Genomic DNA, 23,250 nt, shown 5'->3' with positions numbered 1-23,250 from the left:
TCAATACCGAGTCGATATTCAAAACAGATAACAAACGTAAAGTAAACAATTGTAGATAAAAAATAAAAGTATAGATAATTATATATATATATATATATATATACACATATATATATATACATATATATATATGTAAATACTAAAATATTACATGTATATATTAAAAAATTTATTAAAAAATATATATTAAAAAATTTATTAAAAATTCGGCATTTGCTATTGATCGATCGTGATGCGATATGAATCGCAAAAAGATGAAATATTTTTTGTCATCTCACGGAGAGATCGGCAGAGATCTCTCGGAGCCGTCAAACCGTCTATTCATTCAGGCAGCGCGCTCTTTCACTCTTCGCCTGTCATTAGTTGCAGCCACGCGCGACATTCGGTGCCGAGCGTCGCACAAATGCCGGGGGGGGGGGGACCAGCTCGCCCGTGGAAACGATTTTAATTGCGTACGGTAATTAAAGGCGTTATTGTTGCCGAGCATCTGGCTCGGAGCTGCAGTCGGAGAAACAAAGAGACTCACGGCGGCGACGGCGACGCGGCAGCCGCGCGGCGAAAGGATCGAGGCGAGGGGGCGAAAGTACGGATATTTGCGAATTATTCGCCGGGCGACGCGCAAACAACGCGATATTTTATGACCGCTGTGACGTTGACAAATGACGCGCGCGTTTATCGACGAGTAATCTCGCGAGAGACACGCCGACGCGATCGCCCTCAGGCGATCGATTTCGTTGCTTGCGTGCAAACGAGAACGCCGGCTTTTGTCTCGCACTCGACTTTCGGATATCAACCGAGGCTGTCAAAGCGTCCAACGTTGTTCGCGCTACTCAACGAATGCAGTAATCAGCGCTGAGGACGCTGAGAAAGCAGCCGATAATTCGCCGATTAGCGCGACTGTGACTTTCGTTCGTCGTGAGTGAATAAAATCCGCCACGGCGCGGCCGGCGCGGCGGCTCACTCGAGCGAGCTCGCAACTCTGCAACGATGCGCGTCGTCTTCCATCGCGCGCGATGGATCTCTCTGTCTCGCGAATCCCCGCGCAAATCTTGGGTCTTTTAATGCCTGAAATACGAGAGCGCTTAACAGGGCGCGCGTCGAATCCGACACGCGAATAAGCGTGATTTATCGGCGAGGGGGAATCAAACGGCTCGCGGACGCGATTCGACGGCTGCGCGCGCGGTCCCGTGAACGCATGGACGGATTTATGGGCGAAAACGGTATCTTCCGAAAAGGAAGACGGAGCAGGCTGGCGCCCGGCGCATAAATTACGCGCGAGAGACCCACTCGCGCCGTGTTCCTCTTAATCCGCGGCAACGTCAACGTTCTCTCGCGGGTTCCGTCGCGGAGCGAAAGTGCAGTCAGATTCGACGCGTACCTCGCGTTTTCCTCCTCCTTGTCCTCCCCGTCGCTCTTTTAATTTACCTTTCACGAGAGCGAGACACCGAGCGAAGGATACGCCGCGACCGCGGAGTTACGTTGAAAACTTCCCGGACTTCCCAGCCGAGATTACGAACGTCCCGGTCGACAAATGGCCGGGGCCGGTGGCGAAGTTCAACGTATCTTCTGTCCTTTAATCTCGCGTTGTAATATTTCGCGATAGCAGCGGCGGCGTTTCAGAGAGAGAACGAAGCGTTGAGAGCTCGCGGCGCGCTCCGGATTTTCCTGGCACCGATGATCGACAGAAATCTCGGTAGGGGGGGGGGAGGGGGAGGGGGAAGAGAATTAAGGTGAAAAAATCCGTGGTCCACCGCCTGCCGCTGAGACGGAAATTCGAGAGCTCCTGCTGGCGAAAATTGCGAGACGACGAATCGCTGACGTTGGGCCGAACCGTTTCGAACTTTTCACGCGCGCGTGTGTATACGTGAAGCCTGATTAGCGGGCCGCACAAAGCGGACTGAATTAACTGAGGCGTAAGATGGTCCGAGCCGCCCCCTCCCCCTGCCCCAAGCCTATATTGACTTAATTTCTTAGCCTGTGTCAACTGGATCGAGAGGGGACTGGCGCGTCGATGTAAAAACAAACATCGCTCCTTTTACCTTTTTCAGCTCCTAATTGCATCTAATTGCAAAAAATACGTCATTCTCGCGCGCGTGAACTCGTTTGACAGAGAAATAAGAGGAAGAAGAGAAGCGAAACCCCTGCCGGCCCGCCGTCCTCCCCGCGCGGCCGTTTCGTCTAATATAACGAGGGTCGCCGCGGAAGCGGCTTTCATTAGCTCCCATTCACGATTTCCTCGCCGCTCGTTCCAGGAGAAACCGGATAGAAGGAGCTCGCTCGCGTCGGAACCGGTAAGATAAGTTCGCGCCGATATCAGCGTCAAATGACGCGTCCAAAGCGCTGCTCTGTGTCAAGATCTCACCGGTGAGCACGCTGCCGCCTCTTGCCATTTCCGCGCGAGCGACGCTCGGTGTCTCGCGGCTGTACGCGAGAGATGTTGTAAGAGCGAGTTAAGCCGAGCGTCTCGCTTTTCCGAAGATCGCGACGTGCGGAGGAACGGATCCGCGCTCTCTACCCTGCAGTTTGCGTAGTCATGGCGCAGACACGTTGACCTCGATCTGCGAGTGCACAGTACCATCTACCATCTCGAGACCACCACGAGACACAAACGCGCGCGAGGGTTACACGACGGATCAACGAAGGACTTCCTCCTCCGGCCGCGGTCGCGGAAATCTGCCGGACGAAGCGCCGCTAAAGCGTAACCCAAATCCACCGTGAATTCGCGCTCGGCCAAAGCCGTCGTCCGAGCGCGCGGAGGACGGTGGTGATCGCGGCCGGGACCGGGGAACAACCGCGACGCACCTCTCCGCGAGAGAGAGAGAGAGAGAGAGAGAGAGGAGTTCCGCGGGCGCGAGGAAACAGCAGGAATTGACGCGAGTGCCGGCTGATTAGCCCGAGTACCATCCATGCGCGAGTGAGCGCGAGCGAGTGCCCGCGGCGCTCACACACGCACACACACGCACGCACGCTCGCACGCGCAAGTGCACGGGCACCCACGCGAGCACACGTGCACTCAACGCGCGGCGATCGCAGCAGCCTGAGCCTGCGAGCGCGGGAGGTGCGCCGAGCTGGTGCACGCCGAGGAGCCTCAGTCGACCGCCACCCTTCGTGACCGACGGTTCGTTCGTGTCGTTCTCCATCTCGCCAGGCGCAGAGAAAGAGAGGGCAAGAGAGACAGAGAGAGAGAGAGAGAGAGAGAGAGAGAGAGACGAGGGAGGGGGAAAAGAAGGAGGAAGGAGGATCACACACCTGCCGGAGTGTTTATTCTTCAGCGCGCGAGAGCTCCAGCTGAAATACCTGCCGAGAGGAAGAGGCAGAGATTCCGGAGCGTTCCCAAGTGCGTCTCGACATCCGATGCGCGCGAGCCGCGAGCGCAAGGCGGACGGGGTGCGTGTCGCGTGTTAAGGGTGCGTTGGCCGCACGTCTATTCGACCCTCGCAGTGCGAATTACCATGCGCCATCGACGAGTCTGAAGCGGAACAGCCGACGACAAACTCCGAGAGCGAATTCGAAGCAGTCGCCAAGTCATCTTAATTGTGAGTATCAATTGGACTGGAATTATTCGTTCGCGGGGGGCGGGCAGGCGGGAGGGGGGAGGGAGGGAGGGAGTATCTCGAGCCGCGGTCGCGAAAACAGCGTCGGCAGAAATTTGCGGTGGCCCTTTCCTCCTGTGCGGAAGAGTCGAATATGCTTTTAGATCGCGCGCTCGTCGCTCGTGGCTTTCGCGAGTGACGCGAAATGATATCGTGAAACTGTGCGTTTATAATATGGCTTGTCTGCAATTTTCTTTCTCTCTTTTTCACTGAAGGGTATATATTTTTGAGCATGCGTCGTCTGTTGTGTAACGAGCTAGCGGTAACCTGCCTCAGCAGCCAATCTGTCTTCCTCAGCTACGAGGGAAAAAATGACGAGAAATCCTATTCACGTTTTCGGTACGGTACGATAAAAAGAATGATAGAGAGGCAAGGAGCGTTGCATTCGATAAATATTAGTGTGTTTGTTTCATGTGATGGCGGAGATGGCGGTAAATCATCGGTTACTTCCGGGACAACGTTTGTTCTAACCTAATAATTAGAGTCTGTTGCTTCGATCAAGGAGTAGATTTATGCGTTCGCGACGGTACGTGATTCGCATATTATTCGCGGCAAATTCGATGCGGATCTGTGCGCGCGCGCGCGCGCGCGCGCAAAGAGACTGAAGGAGACGAAATCAAATTTCATGTGCCACCGAGAATTCCCCCTTTGTCTCCAGCGTTATCAGTCGCCCGCCTACGTTAAAGTCAAGTTTAGCGCGAGCTCGAAGGGGCAACGTGTCGCATGTCGTCGCGAGCGGAAGAGACGAGTTTCGAAAAGGAGAGCGCGCAATCGTTTCCGGCGAATCCGACCGCGGCAGGATTCCGACTGTCGCGGGCATTAAGAGGAAAACCCGGCCTGTGTGAGTTACGCAGGACATCCGTTGGCGTAGGAAAAGAAATCCGACGGGGCCCGCCGCGAATGAACACTCACCGTGTCGCTTATTGTACCATGAGGATACATAGGAAGCGTCCATTGTAAAACGCGAACAGGCCGTGAATCAGCCATTTACTCACTCGAATTCTTCACTTCTGCGACTCGTCGGGTCTCTTCAGCTCTCGCGCCCGCGCGCTGCTTGGACTCTCGTCTCGTGACGGCACGTCAGACGACAATGCTACTGTGTGCGATCTCGAGCACACGGAGGTACACTCCTCCTCCATCATCGATTGAATTAAAACTTTGTGTGTCGACGCGTTGAAACGCGGCTCTGCGGTTTACACGGCCGGGCGATCCGTCTCACTGAAACAGCGTCAAACTTGGACGTTGTTCATCCTGCGTTCCGAGCTCGGACGCGTTCTCTCTCTCTCTCTCTCTCGTTACTTGAGCGTTTTACCGACACGAAGAAGATTTTGGGGTACTCGCCAACACCTGCGACGTCCTGCGCTCTCCGCCGAATTAGTTCCACCCACTCGGCAGGCAGACCAGCAGGCAGACAGGCAGGCGGCTGCTCGACACTCGAGAGTTTGAGCCACGGAATCGAAGGTATCCGGTCCGCTGAGTTCGTTAGAGACCCGCGTAAAATCTGCATTCGCGTACTTCCCGCTAACGAGGATAACGAAGCGTGCGTTAACGGGGAATTAACGAGCGCCATCGCGCGCGGCTGCACGTGAAGACGTGGACGCGCGTTCGCTCGTTGGTTCGTTCGTTCGTTCGTTCGTTCGTTCATTCATTCGTTCGTTCGTTCGTTCGTTCGTTCGTTCGTTCGTTCGTTCGTTCAGGTGCACATAGGTGCATCAAGTGCTTCGGAGCTTCTTCCGGTGCGGTGAAATGCGATCCTCTTCATCGCGGTGAAACCTCCGACGAGGTAACCTCGCGCGAGGTCGAGGGCTGCTATCGTTGTCCTAAATCGGGTTAAGTACCGACGCGGTTCTCAGGGCGGATGCGCTCCTCTTCATGTTCTCGGTCCATAGCCGAACCGAGTTGTGGAACGCGCAAAGCCCGGAGCGCACTTTTTACACACAGCGCCAGTAGTTATGCCAGACAACGTGAAAAATTACTCGCGACTCGGGACTTTCAAGCGGAACGCGAGGCCGAACGGCCGAGTCCTTCGTGTTTAGAATTTAGGACGGTTTACCGAGCGTGTGCACAAATTTTCACCGCTTTTACGGCAGCACTTGCAATACGCAATGTGCCAGAGACAGTAGCAAGACAATGGCGATTGACGCCTCAGCAGGATAAATCGTTTTTCACAAAATTGCTCAGTCCATTTTTGCGACCGTCAAAACTTTTGCAACGCACCACGAACGAATACGAGTCCTCTCCTAGTCACACCGCGGGCTTCCTTCATTCTTCCCGTTCTACCTCGACTCCGCGAGGATCAAACGATGCGAGAAGCGGGATTATTAATTGCGAGAAATTTGATCGCGTCCAGCGCGTGAGCGCAGCGGACGACATCAATACGCCCGATAATAAATTCCTCATGAAATGTAGCTGCATTCAGATCTCACCTCGGCTGACCCAGTTTCTTAGCCCCGAGGCGCGCGTCGACGCGATCGAAGATTCCCGCCGACGTTAAATCGCAATCGCTCGCTTAAGTCGCGATTACGTTACGCGGCCAAGAGCGGACGTAAAAGCGGCCGTTTCGCGAGGAACGTTGCACTCTCCCGTGTCAAGATCATTACCCCGGCGACCAGGAAGCAGTTTCCTGCGTTACACAGGTGACTGGGTAGAAATGTGGGCACCTTAGCGCGAACAGGACGCCGCTTTGCGCACGGAGGAGAGGGAGAGAAACCGAAACCGGATTTGGTATCGCCGCCCTTTCGCGCGTATCGGCTCTCGTCGTGCTTTCTTCGTCGCTTGTCTTCGTCGCAAGCGCGCGTCTCTCTCAAGAGAGCGGCGTGAGAAAACGGATATCCTGCGGCTCGTCCGGACATCCGTGCGAAACGTCGCACGAGCGCCGCGGCGAAAAGTTTCCCGTGGAAAGTATTTTTCGCGCGAGATCGCTACCGGTCGATCCGTTTACTTTTCGTATCGCGCGCGGGACTCGCCCGGCGATACGCGCTCGGTGCTACGTGTTCTCTTATCTTTGTGGACTCACGAACCCGCACGTGGCGAGAATTTTAGCGGAATAAATTATACGAGGTCTTGCGACACGAGGGAATTGGTGGTGGCTTAAACACCACTTTTATAGAAACAATTTCGACGCAGGAGGAAGATCCGGCGCGATAACTACGACGCTCGGTGGAGTCTCGAGTGTCCCTTCTTTTCAAGTCTTTTCAAGGCTGTTTCGAAACTGGCAAAATAAACGTTCGTCGTTTTCACGTAACGTCGTCGCGCTGCTTTCGAGGCTCACGACGACCTCGCGTCACGCATCGTCGAATTCGCTTTCGACGATGGGCATCGAAGTATGCGAAAATATCGGTGCATTCGCGAGCGTAACGTCGTTATCGTCGTGTACCCCCGCCGTGTACGCTCGCGATTCTCCTCGTAAGCCTCATCACGTGCCACGTATAAATTTCGCAATCGCCCGACGCTTCGAGTCGCATCGTGGACACAACGATACGAGGAGACGATAACGTATCAGAAATAGCGCTGGCCCTGGCAAGAGAGTGGCGCGTCTAATCGCTTTTCGCGACAAGCGACATATATCTCGCGCTTAATCCTACTATCGCGCAAGAATGACTCCTTCTTCTCCCTGCCTCTCCGTCTCCCCTTCGCGAGCGAACGTAACGAACACGAGAATCGCGCGCGCCGCGATCACAAGTCCATTAATTGCATCTCTCCGTTTCGATTCGCGCGCGCCCCGAGAGGCTGGAAATCGAGCGAGCGAGCGAGCGGGCGCTCTTTGCACAGCCGCCGTTTTTCGCTCGTAAATCTTTCCGCGAGCATTTCGCCGCGCGCCTCCGCGTGCGCGCGTTTCGCAACGCGCCACAATTAAGTCGCACGACGCAGGGAAACTCTGGTCGCGACCGCCGAACCACTCGCGCCGACCTGGCGGAAGCAAAGAAGGAGGAAAACGGCGAGAAAGAGAACCTGACAGAGAGTGCAGGGAGAGAGAGAGAGATAATCAATCGGCCGCGTATCCTGAATTGTTAGGCCAATCCGATGCAGCAATTACGACGGTATGGGAGAAACCGTGAGTCCGTTTCCCGACATACAGCCGTAACTCGCGCACGCGAGAAATCGCCGGATGGAAGGGCGGCAGGAGCGAAGGAAACAAAAAAAAAAAGGAGCAGCGTGTGTGGCAATTCTTATTCCCAGCGTGCGCGCGTGTATTGTCCGCTGCGCGCACACACACACAGCGCGGCGCGACCTTATCACGACCGATCGGCGCGCACATTAAAACGCTCGCGTAATCGGAACGTGTCCGTGCGACGACGCGGCGAGTACGTCGCTATAATTAATTCAGCCGCGATTCCCACGACGCGCGCGCGATATTATTCGCGATTTTTAGCTCGCGCTCCCCCGCGGCACCTCCGACGTGGCCGCTTTGCGAAACGCGGATCCGCGGCGCGGCGAACTCGCCCGGCGAATTCGAAGCGGAACCGAGGCGCGCGTCTGGACATTTTCTTCCTCGCTTGTTTTTCACTCCTTTCGTTCGTTGCTTTTTTCCTCTTTTCTGGAGGCGCTCGGAGAGGAGAAAGGGCAGACGGACGAGAGAGATACAAATCGTGATTCCCGGCGTTTGAGGCGGTCTCTGTCGCTGACGTGTGTCCGGGCGCGGCGTGTTAACAAGAGAGCGTTGAAAAATAAAGGAAACACCTGAAATCCACGCCACGCTGCTCCCGCTGCCGCCGCGCATTTCACTTGCAAATAAAAAGCTCATCGAGCGTCAGGATCTGCCGGTTTTTGCAGAGGACTCCTCCGCGCACACGCGCGCGTGCGTTATCGGCGCCGTCGCGATAACGATCGCGGAAGAGTCGCGTTTTCCCGAATTTATTGCCGCGCTCGATCGTACGCGAATCCTCGCCGGCGCTCTCTCCGTATTGGAGCTCTCGCGTGTTTGCATTCGCGATCAGAGTAAAAGAGAGTGAAAAAGGGAGAGATAGAGAGAGAGAGAGAGAGAGAGAGAGAGAGAGAGAGAGAGAGAGAGAGAGAGAGAGAGAGAGAGAGAGAGAGAGAGAGAGAGCGAAAGAGAGATAGGGAGAGAGCGTAAGTCATGACGACCGGCCGCGCGACGATCGATCGAGCCTCTCGATGTACGCGCAGCACAGCGGCGTGGAAAGCCGCGGATTGCGAAAAGGAATGGAAAGACACACACACGCGAGCGAGAGAGCGACACGCGCGCGCGCGCGGAATCGTATCGCCGATAAGCCGCGGCTGTCTTCGACACACATGGAAATTAGATCACGGTGTCACGCAGCGCGCACGCGATTCGCCGCATGCGCGTCCGCGATCGGCGGCGACTCCATCTCGCTCCGGCAGCCGGCGACGGGGATCGTGTTTCGCGAGACTGGCGTCGCGAGAAAAATCGCGAGAAAAATCGCGAGAAAAATCGCGAGAAAAATCGGCGGGAGGCAAGTCCGACGCGGAGCAGCCTGACGTGTGAAAACGCCGCGAGAGAGCTCCCGGGAAAGAGCTGGCTAACAGCCGGAAGAGCCATGCCATGCTCCCCATCGCTCGTCGTGCTGATCGTCGAGAGATCGGATTTAATTTCGAAGATTAACGCGCGCGGAGATCGCGAGGGTAGAGATCGTCGCTCGATCGTCGGAGCGATCAGTCGTCCGCGCGGGAATCATCGCATCCGCGTCGCGCAACCTGCTCGCGCGAAAAACGCGCGGGTACGTGCGAGCGACGCAACGATGATTTCTCGCTGCGATGACTAATCGCTCGGTCAGAGCCAGCCGGCTCTCTGATCGAGCCATCAACGGCGATCGCCGCTTCCGATGTCTCGCGTCGGAGAGCGCGCGCCGCAAAACGCGGAAAGCGGAATCGCGCGTCGTCCATTAACGCGCGCGCCTCGTTCGTTAATACGCCGTCACAGTGATGCTAATTAACGGTAATTAACGATCTGCTCATTCATCGTAGCGGGTTTCCTACCGCCGCGACGATGAAAACTAATTGTACCGCGCGGCTCCCGCTTTTCTTTCGCCTAATTAGCGCGCGCTCGTCGCGGTCACGCGCTGCGCCAAGGGGATGGAAATAATCGGCGAGCCCGCCGATACCGGTAAGCGATACCCTTCGCGATAACCTGGGCACGGGGGACGGGACGATAATCCCCGTAGCGTTAGTTTCAGTCCGCCCGCCCGCCCGCCCGCCCGCGGCCGGCGCGGCACGGCCGATCGCGCTCGGAATTGCGATTGTTTCCCGAGCGTATCCGCGGCAATTGCGTTTAACGTTGCCGGCGCGCTATGGTTACGTGTACACCCCGGGTCCAGTGTGCGCCGTTGGAGCACGAAACGGCAAACATGGGCGCGGCGTGCGCGCTTATCGAGACATTAAGAAATCATGACGCCATAGCCCTGATGCGATGAACAAACGCACGCGCGCGCAACTTCTAACAATGCGCGGTCCTAAGCTAACATTGACAGAGTTTATTGTACTCGCGCGACTAACGTCGTCACAGACGAGAGGTGGACCTCGCGTCGAGCCCAAGTACAATTTCGGCTTCATGTCGATAAGATATCGCGGTGAGTCGAGGAACGCGTCTCGAGATCGAGGAAGGACTGCGAGGACTGCGCGCCGCCGTCGCGCGACTTCCCTCTCATCGCTTCGCGAGCGTCAGCGGGACGCTTGATTGATTGAGGCGTTTGGAGTAGAGGTGCCGATTTTAAATGGATTTAATTGAAGATCGATTAATCGGAGCCTAAAAGATCGTTTTCAAATCGATTTTCTGGAACTGAATCGATGGAAGGATCGATCTGTAAATTCTGAAAATCGCCAACACGATTTTTGCAATTTCTACTAGTAATATAGTCTTCTTTTTATTCTTTTTAATTGTAACATTTGAACTCACTTAATGACTGCACGATGCACATTACGTTGCCTCTAAGCCGATGTCCCATGGGCGAAAATTTTCAGCGGAACGGAACCAATCAGCGCGAACCAATCACAGCCACTGCATATAATAAATAGTATATATTATATACATATGTATATGTATTTTAATAGTAAACGTGATTTCTTATTTAATAACGTTTAAAAACCCTTGATTGATGTCCTTAATCAAACTAATTAAATCCTTAGCATAAAGATTTAACCCTTTAACTGCTGAGATATTAAATGACCAGTATGACTCTCCTTGCTGAGTTATTTTTACAATTATATAGAATATTTTATAATGATAAGAGATGACACTATATGCTCATTCAATTCAAATGCTTCTTACAAACTAAATTAAATGGGTATCACACATTGAAAGTCCAAATCGAGTAAACTCGATCGTAGCAAGATCGCCATTTTTTTCCACACTCGAGTTATCTCGACCGTAGCAGTTAAAGGGTTAAAGATCTTTTTCTATCTTATTGTGACCGCGCACAACACAGAGTACTAAAAGAGTACCATCTGTTTAATTTCTTTAATTCATATTAAACTTTATATGAATTATGAGGTCTACTTTAGAGTGTAGAAATTTGACAGATGTATACTTTAATGAGTAGTTCACTTTACATGCATACCGATTCAAATCGATTTTCTGAAATCGATTCTTTACAAACCGATTTTTTCTTCGTGATTCGAATCGATCTTTAAATCGATCTGTTTGAAAAAAAATCGGCATCTCTAGTTTGGAGGATGAATGTCATCGGTGAGTCTGAAAGGTCCACACGGCGATCATTATTCCGATCGAACGACTGCACGACCGTCTTCCGAACGGAGCCATTGAGCACGGCTGGAGCGTGCTTTAATGCCAGCGGCGCATTTGCATTTTATGCCATCTAAATTAACGACTCCGATCCGGGGACTCCGAAGCTCGAGCTTCAGAACGCGAGCCCGGGGATGGAAAAATGAGACGCGAGGTCTCGTGAGAGGGAATTCTCCTACCCTCCGTGCGATTTTGCGAAATGAGCGGAATTGCGCCGCGCGCCAATTAATCCGAACGCACGCGACTGTTTTATCGGTCACAGTATCGTCTTTTCTTTCCCTCTCGAGTGTTCCGCTCGCGCCTTTCGAGGGCCTCTCTCTCGCGCGCGCCTTTAACCTTGCGCGATAACACTTATCAACGCAATTGCCACTCGGAGCAAGAAGGCGGGCTCGCGTCTGGCAAAAAATATTGCCCATGTCGTAACTCCGGTGGTAATTACCGGGAAACGCCATTACAGTCATTTGCAATTTTAATTACTACCAGACGTGCACGCGCGTCACTGCGCAAATAATAAATTTGTTTATACAGACCGTGTCCCTCGTTCGCCGCCACCGGTCTCTTTCCGCGTCGAGGTCGAGGGGTCGCGCGCGATCGATTGTTTCCCGTGAGACGATCGACGCGTCGAGGATAATACGGCGCGGCGCGGGGGATGGAGCGGAGATAATTGAAAGGGGCAAAAATGAGATAAAACGCGAAGCAACACGTGTAGTACGAGGTAGCTCTCGCTGGGCCTTGCCGGCAGGAATGTACTTTCTTTTCCGCGTTACGACACGTATCGGGCTTTATCGTAAATTCGAGATACCGACGAGAGGAGCGCGAGTACGCGCGGAACCGCGCACGCAGTAACTAGCGCGGGGTGCGATCGACGGCACGGCGTATATTTCATTTTGTCGGAAGGAGATACCGCCCATAGGGCAGCAAATATCGCGGAGCCGCGAGATAACGGGCTAACATTCGAGCCCGTAACAACCACATAAAGTAAACATTTCTCTTCTAACGTCGGATATCGGCGCGACGGCCGACAACGGCTAGCGGGCCGCTGTTTGCCCAACGAATTCGTCTCTTTCTCGTCCTCGGTTAGGGGCGAGGAAAAGGACGAGGAGGGAGGAGGAGAGAAAAAAAGAATCTCGTGGTGTTCTCGCTCTCGGCGAGCCTACTGAGCCGAACCGGCGCACAGTGGGGCCAGATTACATTCTTTGCTTCAAAATTCTCTATAGAGACCTGAATTTCCAACCGATCGTCGATACACCAATGGACGAGGTTGATCCTGAATAAATTCCGAAGAGATCTGTCTTGCCAAAATTGAAAAAAAAATTTTTCTCCAATTACTAGCCCCAAAGGGGGAAAAATTATCGTTAAACGCGAGAAACTTGTGAAATACTCATTATTCGACACTTATTTCTATCTAATAGCGTATTCAGCGGATTGAAACTATGAAACCAATCAACAGACACCTCGAGATTTATCGATCTTGAAGCAGAAACCCATTAACCCAAACCACTCATATGCCCAAAATACAAAAACATCAAATATAGACCCGTTTAGCACAAAACCGAGGGATTTTGAGTCTTGAGGGGACTGGAGAGTCAGATTACTGAAAAATCGTGCTTGTTTTTTGATAATATTTTGTGACGAACCGAATAAATGTGCAAGAATGAAAATTTTTCATATATTTATATAACATATGAAGAGTAGAAAAATTTTGTTTATTAACAAATATTTATATAAATATGCGTCCACTTAAATTTTGAACGCGTTTCTCTTGAAATTTTATTGTTCAACTTTTTGCAGTGATTTCTCCGAAACTGAGTTTCGTATCGATTTGAAATTTTAAAGCAATAATATTTGTTCATCTCGCTCTCAGGTGAACCATGAACAACTCCGTCAAAATATTTCATTTCGAGATATTAATTTTTTTATTGTGAAAGAACTGAAAAATATGAATTTTTACCTAATAATAGCTGCCATTTTGTTCGATTTTGTCTTATAGTGCTTCACCGGATAATGATAAGCCTCCTTAAGATTTTTAGCCAAAATTCGCTCTGATCGGACCACCGAGAGCCGAGATATAACTACAAAAACGACAACTTGAAAAAAAAAGGAGAGTATTATATTTCAGCTATATATATCGTATGTTTATATGAGTATTTGTTAATAACCAAAATTTTCCTACTCTTCACATGTTGTATAAATTTACCTAAAATTTTCATCCTTGCACATTTATTCAGTTCATCGCAAAATATTGTCAAAAGCGAGCACGATTTTTCAGCAATCCTGACCCTCCAGTCCCCTTAAGCCCATCAACCTAGGAAGGAATCTATCAATCCGAGAATTTTTTAGCTCGTGGATGCATGAAGCCGTATATATTAAGAGCCCTAAATAGTCCAAGAACCCAATCTAGCCATAGCTAGACCCAAGACACTGTACTTTAAACGATAAAGTTTTAAGACAAACCCTAAACCCATGAACTCTAAACCGACAATTTTTTCAAAATTTCGGCTAGACAGATCTCTTTGGAATTTATTCAGGATCAACCTCATCATCTATGGTATCGATGATCGGTCGGAAATTCAGGTCTCTAGAGAATTTTCAACCAAAAAATGTCATTTGGCCCCACTGTGCGCCGATCCACTTGACTCTTCTCTACGCAGCTCGATTATACGTGAACTCTCTCGGGCCTATAAATGAAGCTTAATGGACGACGAGTCCGGCTTGCTGTTAATGTTGCCGTCCTCGTTCTCAGACATCGTCGTTGCTCCGGTCGCGCTTTGAAAATTCGAACACTCCGCCGTGTCGACGTGGCTGCGAGTTATTATCCGACTCCGCGCGCGCGCGTGCGCAAGTTCGTGTCGTCCACGGGCGAACAGTGCATGCACATTGTTAAACGCGAGTCTGGCGCAGGTGACTAGTAATCAGATAACATTTAAGTAGGAAATGGAAATCTCGGCCGCGCGCACGTGCTTAAAGGTTAAACGATTCCATCGTCGCTCGTCGCTCTTCGTTCACCCCGCCGTCGCGGGATTCACCGGCGGCAGCGGCGGCGGCGGCGGCGGCGGCGGCGGCGGCGGCGGCGGATCAAAAGTCTACGGACACGCTGTTGCGCGGAGCGGCTCTAACGGCGGGATAATCGAATCCTCGGATAATGGCGGAGCGATTGGCCATTCAACGCGGCTCGGAGCAGTCGGTTTTCCAGGTAACGCGTCAGCGGTGAGACGCATGTGCGAGAGCATGGGCGAGTCACAAACGAGAGGCGCGGAAAAGCGCCGAGCCTCGCGGCGCGCCCGCGAGACCAGCCGAGGGTTTGCGGAAAGAAACAACTAACTCCGTTAGTGTAACCGAATTTTCCGTTGCTCGGGGAGGAGGCAGAGCGAGAAGGCAGCTGCGGCACAGCGGAAGATCGCCGGAAGGAGCTTCCCGCTCATTGTCGGTCGATTGTACTCGATTGTCTCAAGCGGTCTCAACCGATACAGCCGAATGTCCAGAGAACGAGTGTCTTCGATCGCGACAACGGAGATACCGTTTATCGTCAACCCGACTTCTCGTCGGGTTTGCCCATTCAGTCGCACGAGCCGAGGTCCACTTTTGCCGCGCGGACAGGCATTGTCTCCTGAAAAATCGGAAACTGCCCCGCGATTTCCCGGAGAGTCGCGACGCGACGTCGAGGTCCGAATATCGGGACAATATCCCGAGGAACAACTTTGCCAAAGTGTACGAGAGAGCACTCGGCCGTGCAACGAGATGATTCCGGTCAAGTTGGGGAGAATCGTGTCGAGCTTCGATGCGATGACGTTTCGCGAACTCTAAATGTCTACATATTTCTCTCGGGACGATGCACGTCCACTCGAGTGAGCGCCGAGCGCACGGCGCGATCGACGACGAAGAAACGGAGGAAAACTTAGAGCCGGTCGGCCGCGACTCGACGAACTTTGACCGCGTGCCCAACTGCACGTCGCGCGTCATTACCGTCTCGCGTTCCGCTCTCTCAGCGCAGGAGACATCCGAGGATCATCTCGTCCGGAGTCAATTAAGCGGAGTCGCTAACGTGACCGAGCACGATTCGACGCTCGAGTCACCTAGAAGAAAGTCGGATGCGGCGCACGCGTAGAAATCGCCGATCGGACAGGCAAATCTGCCGCTCGTTTTTCTTCTCTCCCGCTTTTTCGCCGCCGTTCTCGCGGGAATGAATGTGAAACCCGAGTCACCGAGGAGATTAGTAGCCGCGAGAGCTCGATATCCACCAGCGCCGCCTGATGAAGCTGATGCGCGAAGAAAGGGAGAAAAAAGGCAGGAAAGGGAGAAAAAAGAGAGGAAGAAAAGGAGAAGGAAGAGACGAAGAGAACTGCGCGGAGAGAACTGTGTCAAGGGGTAAACTCGCGCGCGCGCGCGCAATCGTGCGTGCAGCGCTCGCGAAGCGCTACGCTTCTTCCCCTGCAGGCATGGCGCCTGCAGTGCTTGCGGTCGGAGAGAAATCGAGGATCCAGAACTTCACCGTCTTCGGTCGGTTCATCCGGATTTCCTCTCGCTCGCGGCTCCGAACTCGCGAGACACGTGCCCGAAATCACAGCCGCATCGGCGATTTTATCTGCCGGCCGGCGCTCGATCGGCGCCGCGGCTTTCGTCCGAGCGACGCGATCTGCACCGGAACGCCGAACTACGAACTCTTCCCTGAAGAGTCGTCGCAGGTGCCGAGAATCGCTACTGATCGCTCGAACGGCCGTGCGATTTCTTCGGGATCGTTATCGCGACCTCTCCCCGGGGAATTTCCGTGGGGAATTGCCGTCCGCGACGCGCGGCGTTCACCACGTAGAGATTCGTCCGCGGCACGAGTGCTGCGGAAAGCGCCGGTATACTAATTGGAAAACGACAGGTGGATAGATAGATAGGACACGCAGCTGTGCCAAGAGAAAGAGAAATTGCACGAGCATTTCTTTCCTCCGTTTTCTCTCTCCTCCTTTTTCTCATCTCACGCCCGTGGAAGATCGAGGCAGTACGGTATCGCGGATTCGCGCTGGCGCGTGCAGTTTGAAAAGAGAGCAGGACAGGCGCGGCGAGACGGTGGAGATGTAGCAGCAGCAGCAGTGCGAGCGAAGATAAACAGCGCGCCGAGGAAGAGAGAGAGAGAGAGAGAGAGAGAGAGAAAGAAAACAGGAAGGTTTTACGCGGCGAGGCGAGGGAGATAAGTAACCGCGATGAAAACCGAGTTTGTACCTATTTATCGCTATCAAGCGAGCATAGTGAAACGCTATCAATCCAGTTTAGCCATGGCGCGATAAATTCTCAACAGCCAAGGCGCCCCGGACCGGGCGACTTTCTCGCGGCTGCGGCGGGGGCGACGGGGGGCGGCACCGATTAGTCGATTAATGAATTATGTTAATGCGCGGCTGAAACGACGAAAGTGCACCGTTAATCGCGAGTGAAATTACCGAGGTAGGCGCGCAGGTTCGCTCGTCGACGGCGCTATCTCCGCGAGAAATGGGAGAACGGAAACTCGCAACGCGAGCTTGCATTTTCATCCTCGCACGATCGACGGAGATGGAAAGCTCGCGGGCTATCCTGCGCTATCCTGATTTGGTCCTCGTGCAAGCACATGCGAGCGATCGCGCGAGCGCACCTATCGCCGCGCGATCTTCAGCTGCTTTCCTCGCGTTCCGCGGGCGTGAGAGAAAGAGGGAGCCAGAGAGAGAGAGAGAGAGAGAGAGAGAGAGAGAGAGAGAGAGAGGGGGGGGGAGCGGGAAAGAGAAAGGAGGAGCGTGATGAGGCGAAAGAGACGAACCGGCCGGCCGACGCTTTATAAATTCAGGTGCCGTGACCGGTATGCAAAAATTTACCCAGAAGTAATACGAGGAAGCGGTGGGAGAACGAGGTGGTACCGAAGGCCTCGAGTATGGTCAGTTGGTTCGTTGACCGATCTCCTCCTCTCCTCTCCTCTCCTCTTCTCTCCCTTCGTCACGCACGATTTTCTCTTTCCCTCCCTTTCTCTCTCCTCTTCTTCTTCTCCTTTTCTTCGCCTTCCTCTCTCTCTCTCTCTCTCTCTCTCTCTCTCTCTCTCTCACTCTTTCTCTCGCGTCATGTCGTGGTCCTTTTCCCCTCGGAACATGGGAGCGGACTCGAGACGAACGAAGAAGGATCGCTCCTTGGCCGGAACGCGCCCGTCGCGGTATAACGCGACCGACCGTCGACCACGAAAATCGCGACCGGCCGACCCGGCGAAGCCGAAGCCGAGGAGGTCGCTCACGAGTCCAACTTGCTCGATCACCGAAATGAAGATTTATGCGCGACGTGCGGAGAGATTCGCCTTTCTCTCGATCGAAATCGCCGGCTGTAAATCGCCCGGCTAGTTTCTTTCTTCAGGAAGCGATTTATCGGGCGCGCGCCGTTCATCAGAGGACAGGACGTTCTCTTTGGGGATCATCGTGCACCGACGTATCGGTCGGAGCGATCGCGCGATGAACGAGGAGACATTCATGCTCCAGTGGCTTGTGAAATTAATCCTTCGAGTGTCTCGTTAGTATCGTACCGAGATCGAGCGTAAGGTGGCCCGGAAGAACGAGGACGCTCGACGTGTCGTCGTTGGTTAAGTCGAAGCGCCGTCGAAGGACGAGAAGGCGTTAAGAGACAAATCTGCGGAACGGAAAGTACATAAATCGCCGTTCGCGAGCAATTCCGTTAATTACCAAGTTGCATCTCCCTCGTTGCGGACGCGGGAGAGTCCACTTCCGGTCTGCTCGTTGCCGCGAGAAATCGATAGATGCAGCGACGGTGCGCGCACAAGTCCCAGGACGGGTCGACGAGCTGGCGTCTTTGGCCGTAATTAAACGGGCTTCGTAATTAAGCGCGAAAGTTATCAACCATATCGATTGAGAGAGCGCAAACTTCGATGGGCATCAATCAAACCGTCGCTCGGCGCTTTGCTACGCAACGCTTTCGTTGTTTGCCGGCGTTATGGCAGCCGGCAGTGTTAAAATCGCCACGGTGAAAGTAATCATTGTGGGATCCGTGAGAAAATTGGACAATGCTGCGAGCTGCCGGTAGTTCGATCAATTATGCCTCGAAAACGACGTCGCGTGCGATTGATCTCAGCGTTGATGAAGAGCGCTCGGCGCTCTTTTTCTCCCGTCTCCTCCCGTTTTTGAATATTTCTTCTTCTCTATACGATAATTATTGAATTTTCACGCGAGGAAATTACGATCGTCATCCATCGGCTGACCAACAGCTTCAATTATCCGTTTGATCTCGTCCCTTGTCGGACATTCGTTTTCATTCAACTCGCGCTCGTCACCTGCCGTATCCTCGCAATAAAGCGCGCTCTCTTTATTTCGCGCGGCCCGGCCACGTCGATACATGGCGGCGTGTACAATTATTGAACATTCCCCGCTGCCGTACGTTTGCAATTATTGGAAATAGTGTCGCGTGCGGCGCGGCGCGGCGCGGCGGCACAATGCCGAAGAATGCGGCCGCGATTGCTTTCAACTGTCGCTCCGACTTTGACAACGAAATGCTGGGCCCCATCACTCCCGGCGGCAGAATCGACGCGTCTATTTCGTTACTTTTCGATCGGCAGCCGGATTTAGTTCCCCGGCGCGATGCCTGCCGAGGCTGTTGTAGGTTTCAATTCCATTTAGACACCTCGCGTATACACGTGATATCGCGTTGTGTGTGACGAGCTGCGTGTGAGGCTTCATTCACGTCCGAAGGAAATCGACATTAATGTTCGATAATAACGTCCGTAATGTGAAACATATTAAATGTCGAATATCGGCGGCGCGTCTCGTCACAAATTGCTCGCAACGATGGAACGATAATTAAACGAGAGCGATAAATAAACGAGAGGTCCGGCGCGCTCCGACGCGACGTGGAGATTAATACATTATAATTCGGCGCGTCGTGCGATTCGCGATTCGCGAGAGGCTCTTTCGATCTCGCGGCAGCCCGCTAATACATCACGCGCCGCGCATTTCACACCCGGCTGCGCCTCAACGTGAAAAATTGCGCTCTCCACGGAAATCTCGCGTCTCCGCGCGCCCCCGAGAGCCCGGGGCATTTGTTACGCGCTCCTTTTTGTCCCGGCTTGGTCTTAGAGGAACACGAAAGAGGTCGAGACGCGTCGTCCGGCCGGGCGTAGGTATGCGATTGCACATTTCTCTCGGAATTTCTTTCAAACCCGCCGCCCCTCCGGACTTCGCCCGTCCGCGCTCGCTTCCTCTTTCTCCTCCTCTTCCTTTCTTTCAGCGGCCGCTCACGAACGCGAGACCGCCGCGGAATAATTGCCGGAGTGGAGCCAGCGGAGTGGACGCGCGTGATTAAACGGCGCGAAATTAAACCGGTTTTCGAGAGAGGCGATACCTCCCCGGGAGAGATTCGCGGTCCGATAAATGAAATTAATGAATATCGATTTCAGTGCGCGCGCGCGCGCGACCCGCGAGACTGGCGGAGCGGACGATCGCGTGGCGCCGGCCCTCGCGGGACAACGCACGCGGAAAATCACGCAGGTGTCGAGGCGAGTGAGAGCGAAGGGGAGGACACTCGAGAGAGAGAGAGAGAGAGAGAGAGAGAGGGGGAGAGAGAGAGAGAGAGAGAGAGAGAGAGAGAGAGAGAGAGAGAGAGAGACGATTGCTTTCCTCCTTTCTAACGTTGCGTGAAGAAACCGTGCGTGCGTACGTGCGTGCGTCCGCTTCTTACTATTCAGCCGAGACACCGGGTAGCAGCGGCGTCTCGTTAATCCACGCTCGCTGGCGTAAGCCAACGTCAGCCGTAAGGCCGGTTGTTGCGAGATGGGTAAGACCGAACCCGGTTAACTAAGTTCGCCTTCTCTGTTTATAACGGAGACACAAACAGAAAGGTAGACAGACAGAGAGAGAGAGAGAGAGAGAGACAGACAGAGAGAGAGAGAGAGAGAGAGAGCCACGTACATAGCCTCTACAAGGGGATAACGAAACTCCAAAGTTAGATAACTCAGGCTGTTAACGCAAGTTAGTCATGGAGGAGCTCCGCGATGAGATGCAAACAAACGTAGACAGACGTAATCCGTTAACGGCGGGGCGTTATCGAAGCCCCGGCGGCCCGTGTCGTCGTCGATCCTCCCGCGAAATATGAGTCCGGGCAAGTGGCAGGCGGGCGTGCGTGTTGGACCGTCGATTTTCCGCTTCAATCGCGCGAGAAGCCCCGTCGATTCCCGCTGAAATGGGACGACCGTCTAACGGTACGGCGAAATTGAAAAGTCCGACAACCGGCTGTTGCAACATAGTGATCGCTGCGAGCGAGCGAGCGAGCGAGCGAACGAAAGCGTCCAGTCCAAGCGTTTTCCGCGTCTCGGTCGGCTTGACCGAGACGCCACGCGCGGCGGTGTCTGTCCTCACCTCGACATTCTTCGCATCCTTCAGTCGTGACAGGGTGAATCCCGCGTCGGCCTTCTACCTTCGGCGCGGTTCCTTCTCCTTCTCATTCCGCCTCGCGCATTCTACGCGCGGTAGACGACGCGGACGTTCCCTCGATCGGCCAGACGCACGAAAACAGGTTCACTCCCACTCACCGGCGCTGCTCCACATTCTTATCTCGGCAGGTGAAATTCGGGATACGCGCGATCCGCGCTCGAGCGCTCGCTCTCCATCGCGGCCCGACCGGACCGGCCGCGCCGGGTGGGTGATTCATGAGAGCGATGAGTCGCGGCGAGCTCGCCCGCAAATATTTGGCGTCGACGAATAACTCGCGGATGATCCCGCGATAAATGTGCCACCTCGTCGGGCCAAACTGCCCGAGATATTTTAATCGTTACGTACGCGCGCGCACGCGGGGGGATGCGTCTAAACGCACCGGTTGATGTAAGGAAAGAATGTAACTCACTATTGCGAATTGTTGTCTCACATTACGCGCTGAAGCGCGTTTGTGCCGCGCGTCTCGCTTTAGCAACGTTACGGGAAATATCCGTGGAAATTGAGCGGCTGACGTGAATTCACTAAATTTCCCGCAGCTCGCTTCTTCCTCGCGCGCTCGCTCTCGGACTCGCTGAAAGCTTCTAACCCGGTTCGCGTCTCGTTTCTCGCGGCACAATGGCAGATAGTCGGCTACACTGTCCTCCGTAGCCGAGAAAGCGCGTCGTCTTCCTGTCCGCGGCGGGAGATCCGTCGAGTTCCACTTTCCGCGGGACTTCAAAGAGACGACTTTTTCCCAGGCAATACGCGCGCGCGAGAAAGAAAGAGAGAGAGAGAGAGAGAGAGAGAGAGAGAGAGAACGAGCACGACGCTCTGTTCTCTCTTGAAAGTCGCGCGGTGATGGCCAAAGTTCGCCGACTGCACTCGGCTGAACAAAAAAGCAGGGAGGAAAAGGAAGAGAAGAGTCGCCGCGTAGTAACGGAATAATTAGGTCGTTCGAAAAACGCGGATAAACGCGCTCTTGTAACGAAGCTCGCGCGCGTAGCCGCGCGAGGCCTTCGATCGAGGCCAAGCCCGGGGCGGGGCAGGGCGATGAATCGATGCTTTTAAAAGTCGGAAATTAACGAGCCCGGCGAAAATCGTCACGCACATATCGATGCCGGCCGAACGCGCGTCTCGCGCGATCCGCGCGTAATTACGCGCGCGCGTAATCGCGAGGGGGCACCCCGTCGCGAATTATTCTTCGCGATGCGACTGCGGCAATCCGATTTGCCGCGAAAGCCGTTCTGTTCTCTTTCTCGTGTATGCGTGTGCTCAGCATATGCAGCATCTAGGCGACCAGCGAGAGACGTGAGAAATAAATTGCGCCGGCGCGCGCGCGCGAAAATAAAAGGTATTATCTTTCCTCGTTCTCCGCAAACGAATCGGCGGGAATACGCCTGGCAGGCAACTACGTGCCGTAATGGAATTTTTTACGAGCCGATCTCCGCGAGTCGCGAGCCTCCGGCCCGTGTCACGCCGCCCGGCGAATATCTGGCCGCGCCTGCTCTCCGCGATCAGCGCGGCTCCGCAAGAAGTTGCACTCTCGCTTTATAATACTCGATGTATCACACGTCGTTGCTGCGCGCGCGCGCGCGCGCATGGTATGTGGCGCATATGGCGAACAAAGCCGTGACGCCGTGACGAGGATTTGAAACGTGCCAATAGAGCACTCGGAAATCGAAGTGTGTCGATAAACCGAACGGCGATTCGGGTCGGAGCGACGGTGCTCCGGTTGGAGCGGAGCTTTGCAATTATGTGTCCGTCGGCCATTATCATGGCGCCTTTCCGCCATAAGGCGGGTATGAAACGCCTGGCTATAATCCGCAGCCGGATTGCGTTTTATCCGCCTTTCGTTTCACAATTTCGCGATTTAACACGTCGCCGATTTTTGTCAAGTCATAATGGGCAGGCCGATAGTCACTCGACCGTGCGTTGTACAATTATTATAGTGATCCCGGCGATTAAAGCGCTCCTTGGAGAGTCAAAGGATGTGGTGGTTCTTGGCAAATGTCAAGGATTGAGTTAATGCTAACGACTGATCTTTCTCGATCGTGACATCGCGATTCCACGCGCTGTAGTACGCTTTCAAAACCCGGCCGGGACACTTTTTCCTTCGGAGGACGCAGCGTCCTCGGAATGCAACCGTCGGTGACCCGACGACAGAATTTTCTGAGACTTTCTGGGGGATTCCCGAAAATTCCGTCGAGTATCTACCGCGTTCTCAGCCGCGCCCGCTTTGAGACTGTCAGTGTACACACGGCCGTACTGTCCGTCGGTACTGTCGAAATAAAAGCACGTCGAAGGACGAAGGCTCAGAGTGACGCATAGTGGAAACACTCGACAGGCACACTCGTACATTTTTACGAGACGGACTTAATCGCACGTCGTAAACGCGGCTGACACCTCGAGAAGGAGAGAGAGAAAAAGAGAAATATTTATTGCGTTGTGCGTCTATCGTCGCTTGTTTAAAAGAAGAAAAAAACTGCGATCGCGAAAATGGAACGAAACGGCGCGACGTTATTCGGCA

The 23,250-nt window shown here is 53.7% G+C and overlaps 1 protein-coding gene across 1 annotated transcript in view; it reads left to right on the top strand.

The window, feature by feature from the left end:
* Nucleotides 1–3,068: 3,068 nt before the first annotated feature.
* Nucleotides 3,069–23,250, top strand: part of MESR3 (misexpression suppressor of ras 3) — a 54,083-nt gene continuing 33,901 nt past the window's right edge. Inside the window, exon 1 of the mRNA XM_025300461.1 lies at nucleotides 3,069–3,536. The gene's annotated coding sequence lies outside the window, so the exon portion shown is untranslated. The remainder of the gene's footprint in view (nucleotides 3,537–23,250) is intronic.

The sequence above is a fragment of the Harpegnathos saltator genome, unplaced genomic scaffold (genome assembly GCF_003227715.2).
Source record: "Harpegnathos saltator strain DR-91 unplaced genomic scaffold, Hsal_v8.6 scaffold37, whole genome shotgun sequence".
NCBI lineage: Eukaryota > Metazoa > Arthropoda > Insecta > Hymenoptera > Formicidae > Harpegnathos > Harpegnathos saltator.
Note: the sequence above shows the minus strand (reverse complement) of the source record. Positions and strands in the feature narration are given on the sequence as shown.